The sequence below is a fragment of the Melanostigma gelatinosum genome (assembly GCF_949748355.1).
Source record: "Melanostigma gelatinosum genome assembly, chromosome: 3".
Taxonomy (NCBI): domain Eukaryota; kingdom Metazoa; phylum Chordata; class Actinopteri; order Perciformes; family Zoarcidae; genus Melanostigma; species Melanostigma gelatinosum.
This window is the reverse complement of record NC_136636.1, coordinates 11537400-11560547: the sequence shown is the minus strand read 5'-3', so window position 1 is coordinate 11560547 and position 23148 is coordinate 11537400. Positions and strand designations below refer to the sequence as shown.

The following is a 23148-nucleotide window of genomic DNA, read 5'->3' as shown; positions in this document are numbered from 1 at the left end:
ATAGGGTTAACAAAGACGATATAATTGACAGGAACAGTGTTAGCGGGTCAGGCTACAGAGCCTGTTTTAATTAGTTGAGGGTGCTGATCGCAGAGGGACTAAAAGATTTTTTCATGGACGTTTTACCAGGTGAGTGGGACTTTGTAGCGTCAACCTGATGGCAGTAACTGGAAGGATTGGTTGCGGGAGTGAAAGAGGGTCAGATTAGATTTCAACATACATTTTATATGATGTTACAGCAAGTCAAACAAAACAATAGAGCAAGCTAAGAAAGAAAATATGATATAATAAAACAGCCAAATATTACAGAATAACAAACCTGCTGCTCTTCTACGTTTTGAATGATCCCTGTTCAGTGAAAGTGATGTTGAATGAATCCTAGAGTCTGAAGTAACACCGTCATCGCTACAACCACAAATACATTTATATATCAGAAATGAACTATTTGTTCTACACTGTAAAACAGCACAGCCCTGTTTAGTTATGTCCACTTACTTCTTCTCTTTAACTCAAAGAGCTCTGACACATTTTACATTTTGAACTCAGCTGTTCAAGTTCTTGAAAGGTAAAGTTACAGTAATTCATTGTGTTGACTTTTTGAGATTTTGAAGTTTTGATTGAACTTGTGATTTTAAGTTATCAGTAAAAAAAAAAAAAAAGAGACAGAAGGCGGGAGTGGGGAATGAAAAAAAACATTTGCTGCAATGTTTGAGTTTTAGGGAAACTTTCTTTTTAAAACCATGGCCAGGTTGAAGCTTTTACATAATCTACTGGTTAAACACTGCAGATAAGTCACATACTTAAATTCCAATAAAAATATCGGCATTTTGTGGTAAACAAGAAAGGACTATTGCCACCGGCGGAGGGGCACTATATACCTGACAACGGCCAATGACTCGAGGCGGAGGAAGAGTACGTTACTTTCTGCCTGCAACAAGAAGAGCGGACAGAACAGAGCGCAGTGTGGATTTTTTTCGCTGGGCTTCAGCACACAGAGGTGAGTTTAAATTATGACTTTGAGTATTTTTCCTAATTAATATCATGTGTAACGTTAGTAATGTAACACAGTTGTGTAGGTCAGGCTTTTTAAAGGCTAAATGTGTGGTCTTGATGTTTAGCTAGTTTAACAGTTTCCCCGGTCTGTTTTGCCCGCGAACTTTTAAAATGATAAATGGTGGACCTATTTAATCTGTAGTGCTTTTAATAAAACGTATTTAATGTAGAAGTATAAACTATTGGTTAATTCTTAATGTGACCGCAATATTATATTTTATTCATTATTATATGTGCCACTGAAGTTTTTCGCTGAACACCTCCACCCCCCCCCAAGTGAAAAACGAGCTAGCTAGCTAGCTAGCTAGCTAACATTAGTCAGCAAGTTTGCTAGCCTCCACTAACGTTACTGTCTTAAAGTAGCTCATGCCTGCTGGATTCACATTGAATGGCTGAGTCGCTGCCTATGCTTTGCTCCTCGTTATATTATATTTGAATGCCAGTGACGTTACTTAACGTTATATTAATGCGGAGCATGCCGCTCATTAGGAACGCAACTGCATTCAGAGCAAAGACTGGAAAGCGGACATTTTGACCGACCCTCCCTCTCTCGCTCGCTCTCGCTCTCTCTCTCTCTGCTGTGTGTGTGTGTGTGTGTGCGCACGTGCATGTTTGTACGAGAGTATGCTGAACTCCGCGGACAGCAGAGTAGAAACTGCACAGAGATGAAGAGACGGACTTTTAGTTATAGTTTACTCCTGTCGTAGAGTAAAAACATTAATTTAAAATGACAACAAATCCTCCAGTAGAGACGATATGAATTATTCAGACACGTGTATTTGACCGCTCCCCTCTGCAGTCAACTCGCTTCATCACTGGTATGTTTACACAGACAAACGGAGCTGGCAAATGGTTGAATTAACTATGTCGAACGTCAATTGTAGGTTAAACGCAAATAGTTGAGCCTTGTTCAGTGAAGGGTCGCCAAACAGTTGACATTTTGTTACAACCGGCCCCTCCTATTACCAGCAGTGTGTCTCCACATCAGCAGACAGGATCAGTGAGGCCATAGTGCTGTTAGCCAGTTTAATGTTAACTGTTGAAAAGTACAACTTTATGTAGTTTGTTTTTGTAATGTTTAGACTTGACATACATAATGATATATATTATGCAGGTTAGGGCCTGGCACTAAATGGTCTACAAACAAGTTGATACTAACAATTAAACAATAAATTATATACGTATTATTCTAGTAATCTTTGACAGGTTGGAGGGTTTCAGAGACTTCCTTTACTCATTCCTGAGACTTGCGCTGTTGAATTGGATTATATTGAGAGGCGGTTCTCGTACTCTCTACAAGTAAATGTAATACATTTCAACATCACAATCTATTGTCTCACTTATAACAAAACAAAGCTAAAACTGAATATTTTAACCATCATCAAGTTTGAAACTCTTGCAGGGCTATTATTATACTGCACACGATTTAGCTAACTCAATAAACTGAATAAGTGTATTTAAAAATTAGATGTATGAATCGGTTTATCCTTTTTTTCTAATCTCGAGGATGTTTGCTTCAAAATCACTTTATCCCTGTTTTTGTTTTAAGTATTTTGAAATTGTAAAGATTGATAATTTAATCATAAAGGAAATAAATGTTGTATTTGTGTTGAATACATATATTTGCTTTTTTCACTAAACATGCAATTCATTTATTTTTTTCTGTTTACAGATATCATCAAGAATGTCCAGTTCATGACGTGGAAATGTAAGTTTTGTGCATTCTCCTCCAATGGACAAGGAAAAATAATCCAGCATGATAAACAGCATCATGGACATCATCGTAGGTGTTTAGGCCTTGTCTGTATTTATGATGAATGTTTGAAGACATTTCAAAACCAAGCTGAACTTAAAAGACATTTTAAGGAACATCTGAAAGAAGGTCAAAAAAGGGAGCGATCCATTTCTTGCCAAGCCACCTGAGGGACAAACTGCCAGTAAATCTGAGAAGGATCGCGAGACCATGCTTCTAGAAGTGCAGAAGAAAGAACCAGATTCACAGCTTCTGGATGATCTGATGATTGCAACATTCTCGCAAAGAAGAAGTGAAATCATTGGTAACGAGCCACTCATCTCTGCAGTCATGGACAGATGGCCTGCATTGTTTAGTGAAAGACAGGTAATGTTTTGCCAACTGAGTATAGCATATAAATCCTGTATTTTCATTTCAATACTGCTCTTATTTTCCCTCACTCATACATATTTCTCTGCATTTTGTCATCTGTCTGTTTCAGCTGAGTGCCGAGTTCAGTAGGATTGTCACTAAAGACCTGCTGGAGTCATTCCTGGATGGACTCGATGCCTTGGTGCCAAGTCTTCTAGAGCTGTACAAAGCAGGTGTTTCATCGAGTAGGAGATTGCGTCTGAGCGGTGTGCTGCAGTGTCTGCAAAAGGAGGTATGTACTGTGTTGAAAACAAGTTTGTTGTTATTGTGTATTAAAATTAGGATTATAGCTTTGGTGTCACATTAATCTACTCTTGCCTGTTCTTTTAGGACACAAACCAAAACCGAAGAACAGCTGCCTTGCTTGGTCTTCCATGCTATCTTTCAGAGGATTCCACCGACATAATCCGGATGTGTGACGTAAGAAACTGTATTTACACCTTTACTACACTCAATTTTTGTAATGTGACAATGGTAACATTTTTCATGTTCATTAGTTATTACCATACCCTTCAGCGCTCTCCCTGTATATTACTATTGGTTGAGCTGGTAATGGTAGCTTTACTGCAGCAGAGCTGATGATATTATAAGTCTTCAAATTATTGGAAAAAATAAATAAATTATAGTCTATTAATTAGAGTGGCAGTTATGTTTTAAATTTGGTGATGTCGGTTAAGATTTGAATGTCTTTATACATCTTCAGGCCCATGGAGAAAACCTTGACGTGATCATGAAAGGAATGCAGGTTGGACTGTTGATTGGACACGAAGGCCCTCTGCATGATGCATTTCCTTTGGAAGTCTTCAATGTGGCTGTGGTAACTTTCGCGATACACTAACTTTTATAACGAAAACACAAAAAAAATCTTAAGAATTGTTTTATAAAGTTCCCAGTATCCCACATTTTACCTCTGCATCTCTTCTCTCATTCCCCCTTTCTCAAAGTATGTGATTAAGTCATGCCCTTTTTCTGTGTTTGTATTGAGATTTTATGACACTATTAATTATCTCACATTTTGCCTCATAGTACCTTACCTCAACACTTCTAGTTGTCAACATAAGTTATATGTTAATATTATGTGTTGAACATGACTGTATTGATGTTATGGCCTGTTTAAGGTACTAGTATGCAACATTTTTGTGGATGATTTTATGAACCTCTTTTAATTATCTCACAGTTGTATTGTGACAAATGTGAGATAGTTAAAAGAGGTCCATAAGATGTCCACAACCCCATTCTCTCAGATTGCCTCCACTTGTATGTGGTAACATTGTTTTAAACACAGCTATTTAGTGTCTGCATGTGTGAGATGTACTTAAACACAATGTTCAAGCTTGTGTATCTTTTCATCAAATAAATGCTATATTTTTAAATCGGCAGTAAGAATTATGGGTGATTTCATTTTTTTTATTTTCTGACAAAGCAAACTTGCAGTTAACTTTTATATGTAAGTTGAAACCAATTTAGAATTTAAATCCTCTTAACTTGAAATGGCAAGTTGTATGCACATGGTTAAGTTATTTTAACTTGAAACTGTGAGCTGCAATAATGCAGAAATGCGTGTTGGTTTCACTAGGTAATGAAAGTTTTCTTGACCTGATAATGTAAAACAATTCTTTGTTTTAACTCTCTGTATCAAGTTCAAACAACAAGTGAAAAAAAGTTCAATCAACTGACAACTTGAACAGTAATGTTGAGACAACTAGAACATTGCAGTTAAATCAACTTGATTAACTTTAATTTCTGAGTTGAATCAAAAGCAGTCTTCAAGTTAAGTTAACTCACATTTTCAAGGCAGCAGGTGAACTTTCGTTTGCAAGTTTAACTGACTTGAAATGTCTTACAGTGTACCTGTCACTGTCTCACATACGGTACTTCATCTTGTCTATAAAAGCTTTATTCATAGAAAAGGTGACCTATCTCACCCGTGGACATTTTGTCCCGACAGCACAGATGTAATGTTGCATCGGCTGCATCTACACATGATAACCATCGTTTTCCTGGCATCCAGGCCTGGACAAAGGCAGGATGAGACTATAGCTGTTGCGTTTCTTCTTTTAAGCTTCCAACTCGAGTAGCAACAGAGTAGCTCAGACAAAGATAAAGCCGCGCGGCTATCTGCTTACCATAATCTATAACCTATAAAAAGAGAAGAAAAGTCTCCTGGCCATTCTGTTCCTTAACTCTGTTATCATTATTCAGAGCTGAGCTCTCCTGCTTTCTTCCTAGCTCCAAGGCTGTTTTATTGTATTGTCGTGAAGAAGTATTCTTATTGTATGTATTTTTCTATTATTATATTTCTTTGTCTGTGGAGAATTCCCCTCACTGGTGGTCTGGTGAACAAAGCCAATGAGTTGGGTTTGATAAAAGCACACATTTTGAGTTTGATGGGGCACTATCTGCTCTTTCTGTGTGATAAGTCAGTTTTTAGTGAAAAGTAGATTAAAAAACGCCAACCTGTGTGTCACAATTTATTCAGCCTCTTTAAAAAGTAAAATAAAAGGTTTTCCTTATTATCTAAAGCCAACAAGTTTATTAAATATGACAGACTTTGTAGAAAGACACAATCCATTCTCTGTGTTGTTTTAAGGGCCAGCCTCCTTTCCTCTCTGTGTCTCCTCCTCTCTGTTACAAATGGCCCCACGTAGGAAATAAGAAGATTGTTATTTCAAACTTAATAATGTTACACGACTCCATCAAGACGACGCTGCTCTATCAAACTCCCACAATCTCCAGAGATGATTTAATCACCAAATGCCAAACTGCCACGCCACATTTAGGTGTAATTTTCATCCATGCAAAGGTAATTTGTTTCAGTATTATGAATTAATTAAAGCCTAACGAAGATGGAGAAGGCTGTGGAATGTCTAATCAACAGACCCTTGAGATTGATTCGCTCTCCTCCACACTCTGGCCTATCATGCTTTCTCCTCCGTGTTGTCACATCTTCTCTCTCTCTCTCTCTCTACGACTGTCTTTCTTGCTGTTCTACATTTCTGTGATTTAAACGTCTCCTAAGCAGAGGCGAGGTTCCATACACTCAGTAATCCGGTCTCCGTTTGACTGACTAGTTTCCAGCTGTCTGCCTGCGGGTCAGGTGCTGTCTGCATGCATCTGCGCCGCCTTTAAGTACAGAAGATGCCTCTGCACCGCGTCACGTTTTATTATTTTAATCTTCCTCAGAGCTTTTCTTGTTCAAATGCTTTACGGCATTTGTTGACATTTAAACGGCACACGATACATTCCTCATTCCTATATATATATAGAGTGTGAAATGCATCAGGGTGGAGCCATGTGTCACTCAATCATTCTTGCAGCTGCTTGTCCCAGGGGCCCGGGACTTTGTTTTCACACACATGTAAGAGCCGCAGGGTACCTGGAAGCGTCCTTTTCACCCCTAACACTCACTCACAGGCGCACAGGAGAGCAATAAAAACACACAACACCATAAATCAAGGTTAGAACACGCCAAAGTCATACACAGACAAGCCCTTCTCACGCACACACCACACATCAGGTGTTATCTGGGCTTCAGATCTGAGGCCTGCACACTGTGTATATAGTTTCTCGGAACGTCACACACACACAGATGCTCACACCCAGACAAATACAGTAAATACAACAAATGCCCTCTCTTGCCCCTCAGCAGTAACAACATACCTCACATCCATTTCTCGCTAATGTACATATTTATCCTGCATGCTTGAGATATTCAGGGCATGCTTACGTGGCTGAGACAAAAGCTTCCTGGTTTGATGGTGCATAGTCATCTAGGTGGACAGTGAATGAATGAAACCTGCAAATTTGCTTTTGCAAACACCACAAACACAATAAGGGATTACGAAAATGCTGAAAAGAGCGATAGTGTCTTAACTTTTAGCCTGTGTAAGTCAAGTGGATCATGGCCATGAAGGGTTGGTACTGTAAGTGCATTATTTTACTGTACTAGAGAGAGAGAGAGAGAGAGAGAGAGAGAGAGAGAGAGAGAGAGGTAAGCAGTCAGTGTTGCAGGCTGCAGTCAGTGTGAAAAGTAGTTGAGCTCAGATGAATCAACTCTGAACACATATAGCAAATAGTTTTAGTGACAGGCACCAGGGTGTGTGTGGGTTTGTGTGCGTGAATGTTTATTTAGGCTCAGTGAGGCACCATGGGAAATGCAACAGGGAGTGTCGCCACACAAACACAACATCATAACCCTGCACTCAGACAGGCCTCTCTCTCTAGGGTCAGTTCACACCGATTGCAAAAAAAACATGTTTCCCTAATTGTGTTAAGCCATGCAGAGTTTATTTTTTACCGTGGTATCTAGATAATGTTAACCACCACCACAATACAGAGGAGGTGAAAAGGTCAGCAGCAATGCATCTGACAAAGAACCTTGTCTCCGTACAGTTCGGTGGGTTATTCACAGTGCTGTTTTGTCAAATGTAATTATGTTCACCCTACACTGGAGTGGTGACAGCAGTCTCATGCATACATTATGATTGAATGTGTGTTAGTTTCTTTATATCTATAGAAAGCTCAATGTTTGAATTCTCACGGCCATTGGTGGTGACAGCAAGTGCAGCTTCATAGTAAAAGTCCCAGAATTCTTGGGGCAGTAAACACTCCTTGAGCAACTACTTTGTTAGAAATACAGCAGTGGACTGTTGGAATCCTTATCGCAGTGCAGCCAAAACAAAACAATGGTGGTTACTTTGCTGAGTTGCAGGTGTGCAGCCTCTCACCTGCAACTTGCCGCTCCTTGTTCTGTTAATTCTTGTCATATTTAAAATCACCTGCTTTCAAATAAATGCAGATTATGACCCATCTTTAGTTGTGCAGATGCATTTTGGATGAACCATCGCGTCAGCTCTAAAATCTGTGACAAATGCATTGCGTGTCCTGAAACTGCTTCAAAAGAGAAAAAAAAACCCACCCTGTGTTTTCACCAATTTAATGCTTTAAATGTGAAGCTGCAGTATGAGGAATGTTTGGTTTGCATTGGCAGTAACTTAATACAGCTCTGATACGGATGAGCGAACAGTAAATAACGAGGCTGACATCAATGAGAAAGAATTGGAAACAGTAACGCTGGATTACATGCATGCATCATTCCCGCATCCTTAAGTAGGCAATTTGAAACCAGCGCAAATGGCAGACCCCGCCAATGACAATGAAAACTACTCAAGAGAGAGGTAATTATTGAATTGAAATACTTGAATGTCTATTGCTGAGAAAATGCCGACCGTCTAAAATTGCGGTTTGATCTTCAGGATTATGACTTCATTGAAATGCAACAGGATTTGTTTTTCTATCATTTCTGAAGATTTGGGTTCTGTTTTAGGTGCTTTTTGCACATACAATTACTATGACCCTGAGATCTCCTGCTGTTAATCACACTGTGGTGACACCAAGCAGATGACCAATTAAAAATCCTTGGGCAAACACCCAATCAGAGCTGTGCTCTGAGGGCCTTCCACGCCACAGTGTGCCACTGCTTTTTCACAGCCCTTTCCGCTCTCTGCACCACGCTGAGCGACAGGGGTCTCTGCACCACACACGGACACACATACACATGAACACGTGCACGCACGCACACATAAACGCAGTGCACCTTATTACTCTTTATTAATCTGCAGGCCGTTAATTGAAACCCCCCCTGAGTCCGAGCCCTACCTGCATTCTCGCTCTCATTATCAGTCAAGGTGCCTTTGGGGGAAGAAGAGAGGGGGATGGTGGCGGAAGGAGAGGACTCTCGAGTCTCCTGTGACAGGCCAGTTGTACATCCACAGATGTGACTGAATTAAACTTAGCAGCCAGTTGGTGTCTGCTTCCTCTTCCATCAGTGGAAAAAAAAAAAGATGCCTGAAGCCAAACATGTGGATCTATGAATCCGTGCGCGTTCACTACGTGCTGAGGTCGATAGTAGAGGAATCCCTCTCCCGTAAGTCATTCCGACTTAAATGTGACCAAGATCAGGTGCATGGAAATTTCTGTTATTATTATTATTTGCAGTTATTTGGAAATGCATTCGTCTCAGTTCTTCTTCACTATTCGTGGACACCGCTCGCATTGTAACAGTTAGATCATGAATGAAACCCCAGACTCTCAATAAACAAGATTTCATGTCTGTTGTCGACGCAGCAAAAAACACAAATATTCCAAGCTGTTCTAGTTTGTAGAACTGTCCTCCCTTTTATGAAGCTGTCAGAACATTAGTGATGCTATCGACCAGTGGCTACTGACAAGCGACGCTGAATCACTGCTTCTCAAATTATTGTTATTTTTGTTCATCAAAACGAGCAGCGTTTTGATGTAGTGTTTTGTTCTGCATGATTACATTACCAGACGTTCCACAACCAAAACCTTCTGGAAAACACACAACACACAAAAGACTTCTGTTGCAGTTACAATGTCTGATGGCTGAAAAAAAAAGGGAGAGCTCTTACAGCATGTGAGTCAAACAATAGAATACGAAAGGAACGGTTTAGTTTAATTAGACGTACAGTATGAAGTAGCTAATAGGTGTTTAATAATTCATAGTATTTAAGAAGGAGTGCAGTGGATCAGCAGACCTGGAGGTTGGCGTTTCTGCTTGGTTTTCATCGACACTTGAACATTTTATTACTGATGTGTTCTGCTTATCGCAGGTGTGGAGACAAGCATATTCCAGCTTTAGACTTCAAAATGAGGTCAGGGTTTCGTGTACACAGGCATCACTAGCTATGGAATATGTATGAATGTATATATACAATGCCAAGATACTGAAGTGTGTATGAGTAAAATGTGTTCTTGCTTGTTTGTGTGTGTGTGTGTGTTTGTGCGTGCGTGTGTGTACGTGTGCGCCAGGAGAGAAGAGGATCCGATTAGTACTACTCTGAAAGTAATTACCTTAATTAAAGCAGTAATGTGTGGAGACAGAGGGGAGGAGAGGGGGAGAGGGGGAGAGGGGGGGGGAGGCAGGGGAGAGCCTGCCATCTTTTATGGGGCAGTTTAGGGACCGTGTGATTTAGGGGCACACTCACCAGTGGGCAGAGAGGGAGAGAGGGCGGGAGAGAGGGGGACAGAAAGACAGTTGGGGATGAGAGAAAAGTGGGGGTGAGTGAGGATGAAGGCGGGGTTTTGTTATGGGAGGACAGAAAGAGGTGGTGGGGAGACAGTGTGTGAACGAAAGAGTGATTGTGGGAGAAATAAAACAAGATCAGTTCTTACAGATCTGGCCAACGAGCTTCAACACATTCTCTTCGTAAATCATTTTCTTCTCCTTTCGGCAGACTTTCGTTTTCACCTTATCTCCAAATATACTTTCCTCACGTAGACTTAAACGCCCACACACTTACACCAGACACACGCACACACACCCACACACAAAACAATCAACAATAGCCTCCATTACACACTGTTTTACCTTATGTTACAAAGCGTCTACACTGGAACTTATCTTGCCTGGCAAGGTTACTCAACCCTGGCAGACACACTTCCTCTGCAACCTGTTTGTACCACACACACACACACACACACACACACACACAGACACGCACACACACACTTTGTTTGCGTGACAACCGGGTAAACCCTGCAGGCCTTTATTCAGGTAAAGACGTTACACGTCAGTGGAGGCTGTGGACACATACACATTAAAGTGGGAATTCAACCCCCAGGTCTGAGTCTAAATCTGCATATTACATCATTTGGGTAAAATGCAAAACAAAAGTCAATTATGACAGCTTGGAAAATAGCGATATGGCTTGTGAATTTGATGAATTTACTGTTTATCAGACCACAAATGAGACATGAATTACACTCCCACGGTCCCTGTGCCTCACTCCCCTCTGCTGGAAGACCACTTCGCAGGGGGAGAGAGTGTGCCAGCTTCGGAGACGGACCGTCGCGGCTGAAGCAGCTCAAATTCAGCCAGCGCAAACCCCAGCGCCTGTGTCTCTGGAGCGTAGCTTATTCCCAAACGGTTGACTGTATCTCAAAATTGGCCTGGCAAGATTAGGGCTGATTTTAAAAAGTAGATGGCGTTTCGAGCCCTTTTCAACCATGAAATGCAGATTTTTATAAATTTGGTAGAAAATGTAAATATTAACACCAGCATGAAGGTGTTTCATCACAGTACAGTAATAGTATTAAGTTTATTGTTTAAAAACATGTAAGTGTGCAATTGTTTTTTTAATCACATGTCAGAATCTTAAATTGCATTTACAAAAAGTGTCTCCTGGGGTGTTTATTCACTTTCTTTTCTCACTTTGTCCCCACTCCGCTCCATATACCATGTGATTTATATATTCTTTATTGTTTTTGTTTGTTTCCCCTCAAATACTTGGTTGTTTTCCACCTCTGCCACTATATATCTGCCTGACTCACCTTATCACTGCGAAAAAATGTTCCCCATATTTTGTAAGGCCGAATTCTTAATTGTCGTTCATGTTTTTCTCTGTGATCTCCAAGGCTCCGCCACTCTGTGCGAAGTTTGAGGTCTGCATTGGCCTTGCATGTGTGCGCATACGTGTATTAGTACGTGTTTGTGTGGGAACTTGTGTCTGTGCCGTCATGCGCACACTATTGGTTCTGCAGAACCAGACAAAGAGATGGAGAGCACATTTGCATGAGTTGGAGGTCTCATCGTGATGGATGGATAATGAAAATCAAATAACAACCTATGAAATACAGTCAGCGCTGTGTCCTCGTACAACATTCACGTGCGCGCGCGTGTGTGTGTGTGTGTGTGTGTCAGCATTTGAATTGCAAGTGAAATAACATCTTTGTGATAGAGTGATAATGAACATAATAACATCCCTGACAAAATATTCAAAAAGGTAATGATGAATGCCAAATCTCTCAGAGGGATACATCAGAGGCATCTTGGTTAAAAGAAAACAGTGGCCGGCGTCTCCCACACCCTCAAATTATCTGCCGCTTTCACATTTCACTGATAGCATAGATGAGAGCTGAGGAAAATGGACACACAATTATGCTCACTTGTCGTATATTAATACTGCTTCTTGACATCTTCCATGGACCCTGAGCTGTCATCTCTTTGTCTGCTTTAATTGAAAATTAATGGTTAGTGTGTTGCCAGGGCAACCGCGGAGGTGGCGGTGGGTAGCGAGCCACATTCAGACAGACACCAGTGGCATTGTTTGTCCTGTCTGACCTTGGAAGTCAGAAAAAAAGAAAGGAGAAAGGCAGAGGAGGACAAAAAAGACATAAGAGAGAGAATAGAGAGGTAAGGGTTGAATGTTGTGCATTGGAGCGAGGGAGGAAAAATAAAATAAAGTTATTATGGCCATGTTTTGGGCAGGTGGAGAGAAAGAAAACTGTGGTCGGGGTGACTGAGGAGAAGACTGAAGATATGATGTCAAAATGCCAAATGGGGAGAATTATGTTTGAGTAAGAAAGCAGAAAAAGGCCTGGTGATTATTCTCTGGAGCGACAGGTTTACCTTTGTGCTGATGGAGTCAGAGGGCACCTTGTGGCCCCGTAATCATCTGGACACAGGTGTGGGGAGTGAGCGAGTGGGAAACAGAGAAACCGTGTGCGTGTGTGTAGAGGTGTGCGTGGACATGTTGGTCCTGTTTACAAATCCATTAGTGTGGACGCAGTGCCAAATGGACACTGACTTCAAGGCCAGGCATCTGTAGATTGACGGAGGCGCTTACGGACGTCACACAATCTACTCCAGTGGAGAGCTCTCTGGGCCAAGATGAGGTGAGCCACGAGGGGTTACAGTGGACATGATGAAAAATCATTTAAAAAATCATTTTCAACTCTGATTTGCTCTCAAAAGATCTCAGCTGGTATGATGCTTTTCATCATGAGTGGGCTTAGACGAGGCGCTGCAGAGAAAATATACAGTACAATTGAATCCATGGTACAAGCGGCATTTCTATTATTTAATGCATAGAACATAAAAAATACACTTTAAAATGATGTAGTTCACCATGTGATGTATGTTACACTGTACTCCACTGTCTATCTTAATGCTCCCCAACAACATTTGATTACAGCAACTGTTCAATCATTTCAACTTTTTTCCAGTATTTATAGTGAGGGTGTTATGTCCCCAGACAGAAGTTCCAGCTGTGTCATGGTATATCACTTTTGTTTTGTTTAGTTGCATGACCAGGCCTTTATAAATAGATCTATTCTACTGTCAGTTCAAAGACGACAAAACATTTGAATGTCCTCCTGTATGCTGAAGGCTTTGCTTTGCCCTACAAAATGTTTAAAGGAAATGCTAAAACTGTTGCAGAATGTTAAAATATCTTGTTATGCAAACTGCAACTGTAGTAAAATAAAAGACCATAAAAATGAATTGATAAATACATGCATACAACTTTTTGCTTCCGATTCAAAACAAAATATTTGAAGATTGTTGTATAAACGTTGTGAACTGACCTTGATCTCAAAGTGGGCGACTGTTCGTAGCTCCACTTCCAGCTTGCTTCAGTGTTGTTGGTATAATGCTGGGATAGCAGTTTTGCTGAAGTATTTTTGCCCCGGCAAAGACATACCTCAAACCTAGTGTCATTGCTCTGAACCACTTTTCCTCGACTGTCTTCAGGTTTGTTATTGAGTTCTAGGGTTGGCCCTTATTTAAATTCCCCCACTGATAACATCAGTGGGGTTTCAGAAAAACAACAATATCAGCAATTATAGTCCAAAACAAGCTGAGAGACAAGCACATGAATATAGATGTCTACGCACTGGACACACATATGTTGCAATAGCCATGAGCAGTGATTCCCATTAATTACCTAGACTGTGGCAGCCTACCAAAGTCAATTTTGTCCCGCCACAATTTCATAATGACCTGTAATATTTTTACACTTCTCAATGGATGTGCTGGCTGGCCCTATCCTATCGCGTTTTCTCCACAGCAGCGCAACCAGCTCTAGTTTGGCTCTGAAATTGAAAGTGGCTTGTAATTAGCTAGCTTTAAAGCAATTCTGGTGCTCGGAAACACTACAACTTTCGTCCACAGGGACCGCCAAAATCTGCATAAAATCGCGCCCTGGTTGCGCTCTGGTCGCACTATGGTTGCACTTTTGTTGCACTTTTGTTGCGCCCTGAAAAAAAGGCACTTGGTAATGCTTGCTCACCGCGACGGCGCCACTCTCGCTTTTGAGCTTGCTTTCAATAGCCCCTTACTCTTCCGATTTTACGTCTTAATACACACGCTCGTTACCTCGACCGTAGCACTGCAATAAAAAACCTCACGAAGAGATCATGCTCAGAAGAACCGTTTGGTTTCTGATCAGGGTTTGGCAAGCAGGTTGGCACACTTGTTGAACTCAGTACCCTCATTTGTTTCTCCTGAAGGTTTATGTTTCTGTATTTATCTTTATAATTGTACGTAATCACTATGTTTTGATTCGAAATTCCTTTGATCAACAAATTAACCAATATAGTAACCAACTGCCTTTTTTATACGAAACCTTGGATTCTTGGGGTGCTGGTTTTGTTGGTTCAGTTTTACATAACAAATTCACATTTTAAGACAAAGGTGAGGAAGGAGAAACTTCCTGTTCAATTTCATGGCACTCGCTGACCCTGTATGTGAACAAAGCTTTCGTGTATTTGTAAGCATTTGCTTGGTGACGGCTCAAGTACACCCACTAGCCTGAGTGCACCTTTATAGAGATGTTTGAATAAACATTTTCAGAAACATTTAGCTGCCAAGCACACTGTATACACTACATACACAATGCTCCTTTTTTTAAGGTCTGGAGGTCTAACACACTCTAACTCGTGTCTCAGGGTTGGGGGCCAGTTGTTTGAGTGTGTGATAGTGTGTGCGTGTGCAGACATAGATGTGCAAGCCCTTCTGTGTGCATATTTGTGTGTTTGCCCATCATTGAGGCCAAGATTAAAAACCTCTCCAAGGCCTGAGAGGTCAGGGCACATTTATTGATTGGAACTTTTTTATGCAGACATTTTGTGAAGGTTGAACGCCTTTCCATTCCCATTGTGTATTCTGTTACAAATGTGACGATACACTGCTTTTGACAGGTCGCATAACAGTTTTTTCTTTCTTTGGCAAAATCCTCCAGAAATGTTTTTTCGCCACTTTCATACCATGTTTTTTTCATTTCTGTCAAGCGGGGCAAACCAGCCAACATTAGAACAAGTTGGCCAGAAACACACGAAAATGAGTCCCGGCTTATGGAAGATCATACATGTGAACATCCAAATGATTCAATTCATATTCAAGTTGAAATATTATTATGGTAGTGTGGGCAGGGATGTCATAAAGTCTCTCGTGGTGAGATGGATTGCAGGAGGAAATTAGAGGCTGGTCAGATACATTGGGCCTCATGCAGGAAGCGATAAAAAGACAAATTTCCAATAATTTTTGTTCGTATCCAAGATTGGTTCTTATTTTTGTCCATTGATCCCAATTAAGACAATACAAATCCTTGGATGATATTGCCTGCATTTAGCGTTTGAATGGCTTACAAACTGCTCTTTGATGCTTTTTTTTTTTTTTTGCTTAATTTTTTTGCCAATACTGACTCGGGAAAGTGACATGTTTGCTTTGTTTAAGTTTACGCAACGGTACCTCAATTCCACTAGTGCGGAAGTTCTTCCTCTTCTTGCGACCTTTTTTTGGTAGCGTCTCTTCAATTCTTGGGCATGTGCCAGAGTATTTGCACACGGCACAACACTTGCCCTTATATAGAGTTGTGCGGGGGCGTTACCTATGCTGATTTTAAATATTGGGCTAGGAGTCATCATTCAGCATACCTGGGAAAGAGAAGATTTGGATGGTTAGCAATACTTGGTGCATCCTGAGTTGACTTCTCTTATTACTCTTATTAAGAGACAATATAAGATAAATTAAAGCAAATGTTGCTGCATGAGGCCAATTGAAGCTGGAAGGGAGGGCTGTTTAGTTTAAAATATTACTCAACATTGTAACAAGAGGTCATCAATTCTGTCATAACTCTCGCAGTTAATCAACAGAGTCCAATAAAAACATAGTTATGGTTATAAAAAACAGATCAATAAATCTTTTCCTAGAATAACACTCATTATATATCGTAATAGTGCCGAAATAATGGCTGAAAACTAGGATGGACAAAGCTCTGAGATAGAAAACATGACTTTCGAGTGTCATTGAAGATTCTTGTCCATTCTCGTCTGTTTTTTTGGGGGGAACCGAACGAACCCAATGAGTCATTTTATAAATGTATTGTAATAACAATCCCAAAAAAGTGTAGTATGAGCTGTCTTACATGGTGCTTCTAATAGTATTACCTCAAATGGGATTTAACAGCAGCGTTAGAAAGTCAGACACACAGGTTGAAAAACATGCACAGACGAAGAGGACCGAGCACTCCCGTCAATAGGACTGAACTGAAAGGTTCATTAAAAGTCTGTGCACACTCAAATGAAATGTACATCTGAACAAGTGTAATCATATTTGCTTCTCTCCCTCATGACATGGATGCGAGTGTGCTTTGATTAACTGATAACAATAGCTGTGATGAAATTAATTTATATGCATGGCAATTACCAGCAGAGGCACAATGTCAACATGTTTGTAAAGTTAAATTACATTGGAATCTGCGCAGAGTAAACACTAATGAAGAGGAGTTTATGCCTGGTGATTTGTGATTCTGTCATGACTGTGAGCTACTGGTCCTGTTGGATTGTATTTCTTAATAAGCACAAACATGGCCATGGTGGTGTAAACTAACCATAGAACATTCACTCAAGAACTATCATTTTAAGGTTCTTGTACTTTACATTTTCATGCTAGTTCAGAAAATATTGTTCTTTTTACTCCACTACATTTATCTGATAACTTGAGCTTCTAGTTACTTTACAGATTCAGATTAATAACAGAACATAGAATCAACAGATACATTATGAGGTGTAATGAAGGGGTATAATATGATCAGACTTTATTGATGGTAAGGAGGATTTCACAAGCTACCCAGCAGTATATAATGCACGCACGCACGCACGCACACACACACACACACACACACACACACACACACACACACACACACACACACACACACACACACACATAAAGAAACTGTAAATGATCTAAAACAATCAGCCTGTTACACTGAGACACCTGCACCCATCTGGAACCCATCTGGAACTGCAACATAGAACAGCAATAAACAGCAAGAGACCGTGCTCACAATAAATCTATTCACCACAAATTCTAAAAGCTGAAAAATGTTTCTCTTCTTTTTAATCTGAGCAAATTCACCGAAACGCAGCAACAATTCTACAGCAACACACAAAAAACGAAAGCAACTCATTTAAATTGCACAAATGATAAAAATGTAAGATCACAAAGTCAAATATAATCCAGTTATTTAAATTTTCTGTGGCTCGTATCATCTCTCTCATCATGCTTCAGGAGAGCACAGAGACGCTATTCACATCAAGGACAGTTGACCTCAGCAGAAAGAGGGATTGTCCCTTTGACTAGTGGACACAAACAGTCTATGTCGGGAAGGAGGTCATGTGCAAAAGACCATCGCTAATACTGCCCAAATGTTACTTGAGATTTAAAACTGAAAATGATCAACTGCTTTAATGTACACACTGACACACATGCACAGCTGCAGGCGCTGCTGGACCGTGAGAGGTTTGCTCTCTCCGAGCAAAATTTAAATTCTTGAATTGTCAATCAGCAAATCATTTTGGAGTCTGACGTGAGGGTAAAAATGTGTCGTGTGTGTCGGACAGAGCTGCGACTTTCTCTCACGCAGCAGAGGAGAGCGTCCAGGCGAGAGAGGTGGTGCTGCAGCTCCGTACGCGCAGACCAACTGAAAAAGTCAGGGAAGCAGGAAGGAGGAAGTGATGCGAGCGAGAGGCGAGGGGGGGGGAGAGAGAAATAAAGTATGGAAGGCTGAGCTAAGGGAGTGGGGACTGCAGAAGGAGGGAGAAGATAGAAGAAAGAGAAAGAACGACAGATCACTTTCCCATATTGCATGTGTAGCAGAATCCATCATCTTGGGCAGCCAGATGTGCATCATTCACATCAAACTTTTCAAATTAAAGGGCCACCTCACCCTTCCACTCCCCTCTCTAATCCTCTCTCCATCTCCTTCTCTCTTACTATTAAGTCTCTGTGTGCTTTTACACACACACACACACATGTGAGAGCACTCATGCGCTCACATTTTGTACATACTTACTAACTTCCTCTTCTTCTATTTTTTTTCTTTTCCAAGGGAACAGCCGCGTAGCCTTAGGATGCAAAACACATCTCTGCGCTACCAGACGCGGCATTGTGGGTTATCTTATCTGATGTGGAAAGGGGTGGTGAATGTTATTTGCATGCTGCATTGATGTTCAAATTGCAGTTTGAATGCTTCCTCAGCAGGAAAAAGGAGTGTGATTGTATGGTTGGCGAGCAAACAAGTGTATCAGATGATATCAGCCTTGGCCCACTTTACTATCCTGGGTGAGACGCATGAGTCCGTACCGTAAAAACTTCACCCGGCTTATACATACGTCTGTCTCCAACTCCACCATCAGCTCTCCTCAGTAACGTACGTATGCATGCGTGTCTGTGTGTGCGCACGTTCCTCGACCCCTTGCGTCTGTTGCACTTTATGGCAGTGATATGTTAAGTACCTCATATTACAGTCATAAAAAAAAAAGGCCTGGAAGTAGCTTGATGCAGTTTAAAGCTGCGGACGTAATGCCGCAAATCAACCTCTGCTCTTCAGCCTGACACGCACCGACACAGACGCACACTCGATGCTGCTTGAGTGGCTGCCAAAGGCCCCGCTTGCCTTTTTCACATATACACAAAATGACAAGAGGGAAGAGAGGACAAGAGAGGAACAGGAACATGAAGAAAGATGAAAGAAAAGGTGGAAGAAAGACAGTAATAAGGAGCCGAAAGTGTCTGAATTGTAAATGAGTGAATGTCACTCTGACGGCGGAGCAACCGGACAGACACATGATGGAGCTTTCATCCCTCAGCCTACTGTGTCATCGCCCCGTAAAAGAGAGTGTGCGATATATTTTCTCATTTTATGTCCAATTTCGTTGGGATAGGAGGGCACGAGATAAGTGAAAAGGCAGAGGGAAGCACCCCAGCAGGTCTTTCTATACCACACACACAACCGCAGTGAGGAGACCAACTTTCCCTTTCTTTGAGAGAGTTCTCTTTTAGCCGTGCTGCCAGATGAGGTTTGATACCTGTGATTCCAAAGTTAATCCTGGTTAGAATTTAAATAGAAGGGAAATTATTGTCTTTCTCTGACTTCCCTTTCCTCACTTCCATTTTCACTCCCAACGCCGTCTCCCTCTCCCAATCTCACTCTCTCTCTCTTTTCTCCGGTACGGGGGGGCGCGGAAAAAAGCCTGACCTCTGCGTTTTCCCCCGTCCTTAAGATTGGTTTTAAATACTCAGCAGATTAAAGCACAGGCATGAAAGCTCACATTAGCCATATATTTAAAAATCCCCCTGGCCGATAATCCATGTATTTGTCAGAATCAAACACAAGGGAATAGAAAAGGGACCAATGACATGATGAGTAGCCTGAGCCAGACACATTGTGAAGGGGAATTAGAAGGAGAGAGATACATTTAGCAGAATGTGGCCCAAGAAGAAAAGTCCTTCAGGATGATTGTTGAAATTCACTCAAGACTGGCTCACGTGAGCTTTTTGACAGAACAAAAAGCACCGTGGCAATTTGACCACCTCTGCTGCCCTTCATCGTCTCTCTCTGTCTCTCTGCAGTGCGCACACACACACACACACACACACACACACACACACACACACACACACGCACACATGCACACACACATTGAGTGACCTGTAATGAAGGAAGACTGATAGAATCTAATGTGCATTGTTCACATACTGGATGTTTAACGGCAATTTTACTACGCTGCTATGCTGGAAATCTTAACCTTCACAGATGTGACTGTTTATTGTCAAAAAAGACCAAAAATGTTTGTGAACATAAGCGTTTTTCTTTTGACTGACAATGTTTTTGTTTCTATTTAAAATTCTATAAAACCTTGTAACACGTACGCATTAAGCAGTTCCACAAATATGAACTTTTTTGTGATGACAATTTTTTCTATGATTACAATCCTTTTTTTTATGTCCAATCACACAGAAACACTGAATAAATACATGCGTATTTGAAAGGCCGGAGAAATATCCTTTTGTCCATCATATTTTCTGTTCTGTGTCGCTATTTTTCAGAAAATCCCGAGGCCATTCCTAGTAAACAAAAAAGAGTCCTATTCACAGCCAGCCTCCCGCTGCATCCTTGTTCGGGAAACCGCTGCGATGACTTCTTGTTTCTGTGTGTTTTCTGGCAAAACGAGCTGAAGAAGACGAGATGAATAGTCCTGAGCTGAGGAGTGTAGGTGAAAAGAAATCATTCAGTCTTTCACAACCACAGTTCACAAACACAAACACATCCGGTAAATGCGCCGAACCAGTTATAGTGAATTCCAGATATATATGAGAAGAATATATTGCATTCAATGGCGTGAAGCCTCCAAGGTTGTGAAAACTACAGAACGGAACATTTTTTTACTTTATTCATCTCAAATGAGTGACCTTTTCTGAACATTTACTGAAGTGAGCTTTTGTTAACACAAGTGGACCTAAAGAAAAACCTGCGACGCTTTCTTGAATGATTGTGTCGGGGGGGGGGGGGGGTATTGCATCTACCTTACAGTATATATTGATAATTAAAAATCTGTTTCGCATAAAAAAAGAGCTAATTTTGTTCCTTTAAAACGAACACTTTTTCCTGCCGTCTCTCAACCTATCGCCACGTGCACGATAGAGTCTTGAGCTGGTTATTGTATCAGGGCTGTTATGTATGTCAGCTTAACAATGATCGCCACACTAATGTGACAGAGCTCACCCAGTTACATCTCTCTCTGCTGCATTCAAAATCTTGTGCCGAGAAATGCCACGCATAACATCCCACAAAAAACCACACACACACACACACCAAAAAGGTTGCTCAAGAAAGCCATTCCTATCTGTTCCTTCCTCTCCATCCCTCCATCCTAGCCTCTCTCCCGTTCCCTGAACCAGTCACCGACGGCACACAATGCAGAGCTAAAATCACAGAAGCTTTTCCACATCTTTCTCTGTGTGTGTGTCTGTGTGTGCGCGATGCTTTCGGAGACAAAGACCCCTGCTGTAGGGAGTCCTGTGGGAAAGACGTGCGGCCGGAAGATGTGAGCGCGCCGGCGAGTGATAATGTCAGCTGAAGAGATACGGCGTGTCATTTTACACAACCACACATCAAAAAAGACAGTGGGGGGAGAGAAGAGAAGACAGCATGTCATTTGTTTGCTTTGATACAAGATCGTACCGAGGGAGGGACTGGAAAGCTGTGTGTGTGTGTGTGTGTGTGTGTGTTTGTGTCTTTTTGACATGTGTTTGTGTGTCTCGCACATGAACAGATGACGGGATAGGGTTTCAGGGATATCCTAAATGGCTGATATCAAGTTTCCCCATAAACGGACAGGCACACATGGAGCTGGCACAGTTCTGTCATGTCTGACTCTGGAGCTCTTCGACATTAGCATCTCGGAGGCCGTGTCACGCCACACACTTCAAATCATAATTGATCCAGTTTTGATGATTGCTGTACAGTCGCAGTGCTGGGTTAACTTGACCCAGTAGCGGGGTTTGTTTTGACCAGCTGGGGAAGATGTATTCAGACGTGTTACTTCAGTAAAAGTAGAAATACTGCAGTGTAAAGTACTGTTGCCACCAAAAATACATATGTATCCTCTTACTTGCAGTGCTATTCATCAATCTAGATTGTTTCGGTGTGAGTTGCCTCGTTTTGACGATATCGGCCGTCGAGATGTCGGCTTTCTTGTGGACATAATATCGGTTTGTGGTGCTCAAAGCGTAAAAAAAATACATTTGAAAAAAACAACAACAACTCAACAGCAGTGTTTCTTTACACCAATCATAACACGGTTCCTCAAGGTTATCCACAGACCTTGTTGTGAGCATGTAGCTATGATTCAAAGACATTAGTTCCTACATGAAACAAGGTCCGAACTCTCCCTTTTTAGGTAAAAGTATGTAAGTAATAGCATCAAAATATACTGAAAGTACCAAAAGTAAAAGCACTCATAATGTAGAACTGCTTTTATCAGAATACATTATATCACTAGATCATAAATAGTGATGCCTTAAAATGTACATCATTAATGCTGCAGCTGGTACCTTATATACTGCTGCGTAGCTCAATCTATAGTAATGCGTCATATTATATTAGTTGATACGTTTTATTAATAAGATGAATCTGCAAAGTAACAGAAGATGTAGTGGAGTAAAAAGTTCAATAGTGTCTTCCAAGATGTAGTGCAGCAGAAGTATAAAGTGCATAAAATGAAAAAAATACTCAAGCAAAGCACAAGTACCTCATTCGCCCAATTACAGTACTTGAGTAAATGTACTGAGTTACATTCCTACAGTGGTTTTGATCCAGTGTATTTTTTAATTACTTGGTTATTTTACCCCAGACACAATAAGCTTCAAATTTGACCCTAAAACTGTAACAAATGTACAAAAACCGTTTTGTGCATAGGGCACTGAAAACTGTGATGGATGCACATATTAAAGATCAAAAGTAACAAATAGTGCCGTGTCAGTTTACAGGGAGTAGGACCGAACAGTTACCCGTACACATCCTACAGCTCTCCCATCCGTCCTCCTCAGTTCCCCTCTTTGCTTTGACTCGTTCCTTCAGTCGCTCTTACATGAAAATGCTGATGATTGGCATTTTCAACATTCGACAACAGTTCCCTTCCTTCCCTGTCCACCAGCCACATGTGAGTGTGTAACGTGTATGATGAAGTGCACGTGGGAATGCGTGCATGTGTATGGACATCCACCACTTCAGATGTGGTACAATTAAATGACTTCACTGCCAAAACAGAGAATAGGCACACAT

General features: G+C 41.1%; 1 long non-coding RNA gene across 1 annotated transcript; it reads left to right on the top strand.

Annotated features, from left to right (window-relative positions):
* The first annotated feature begins 929 nt into the window (after positions 1-929).
* Positions 930-4588, top strand: LOC306775735. Its single transcript, XR_013771887.1, has 5 exons — positions 930-997; positions 2726-3172; positions 3288-3449; positions 3548-3637; positions 3921-4588. It is a non-coding gene; the product is annotated as an uncharacterized lncRNA (long non-coding RNA).
* Positions 4589-23148: the final 18560 nt, after the last annotated feature.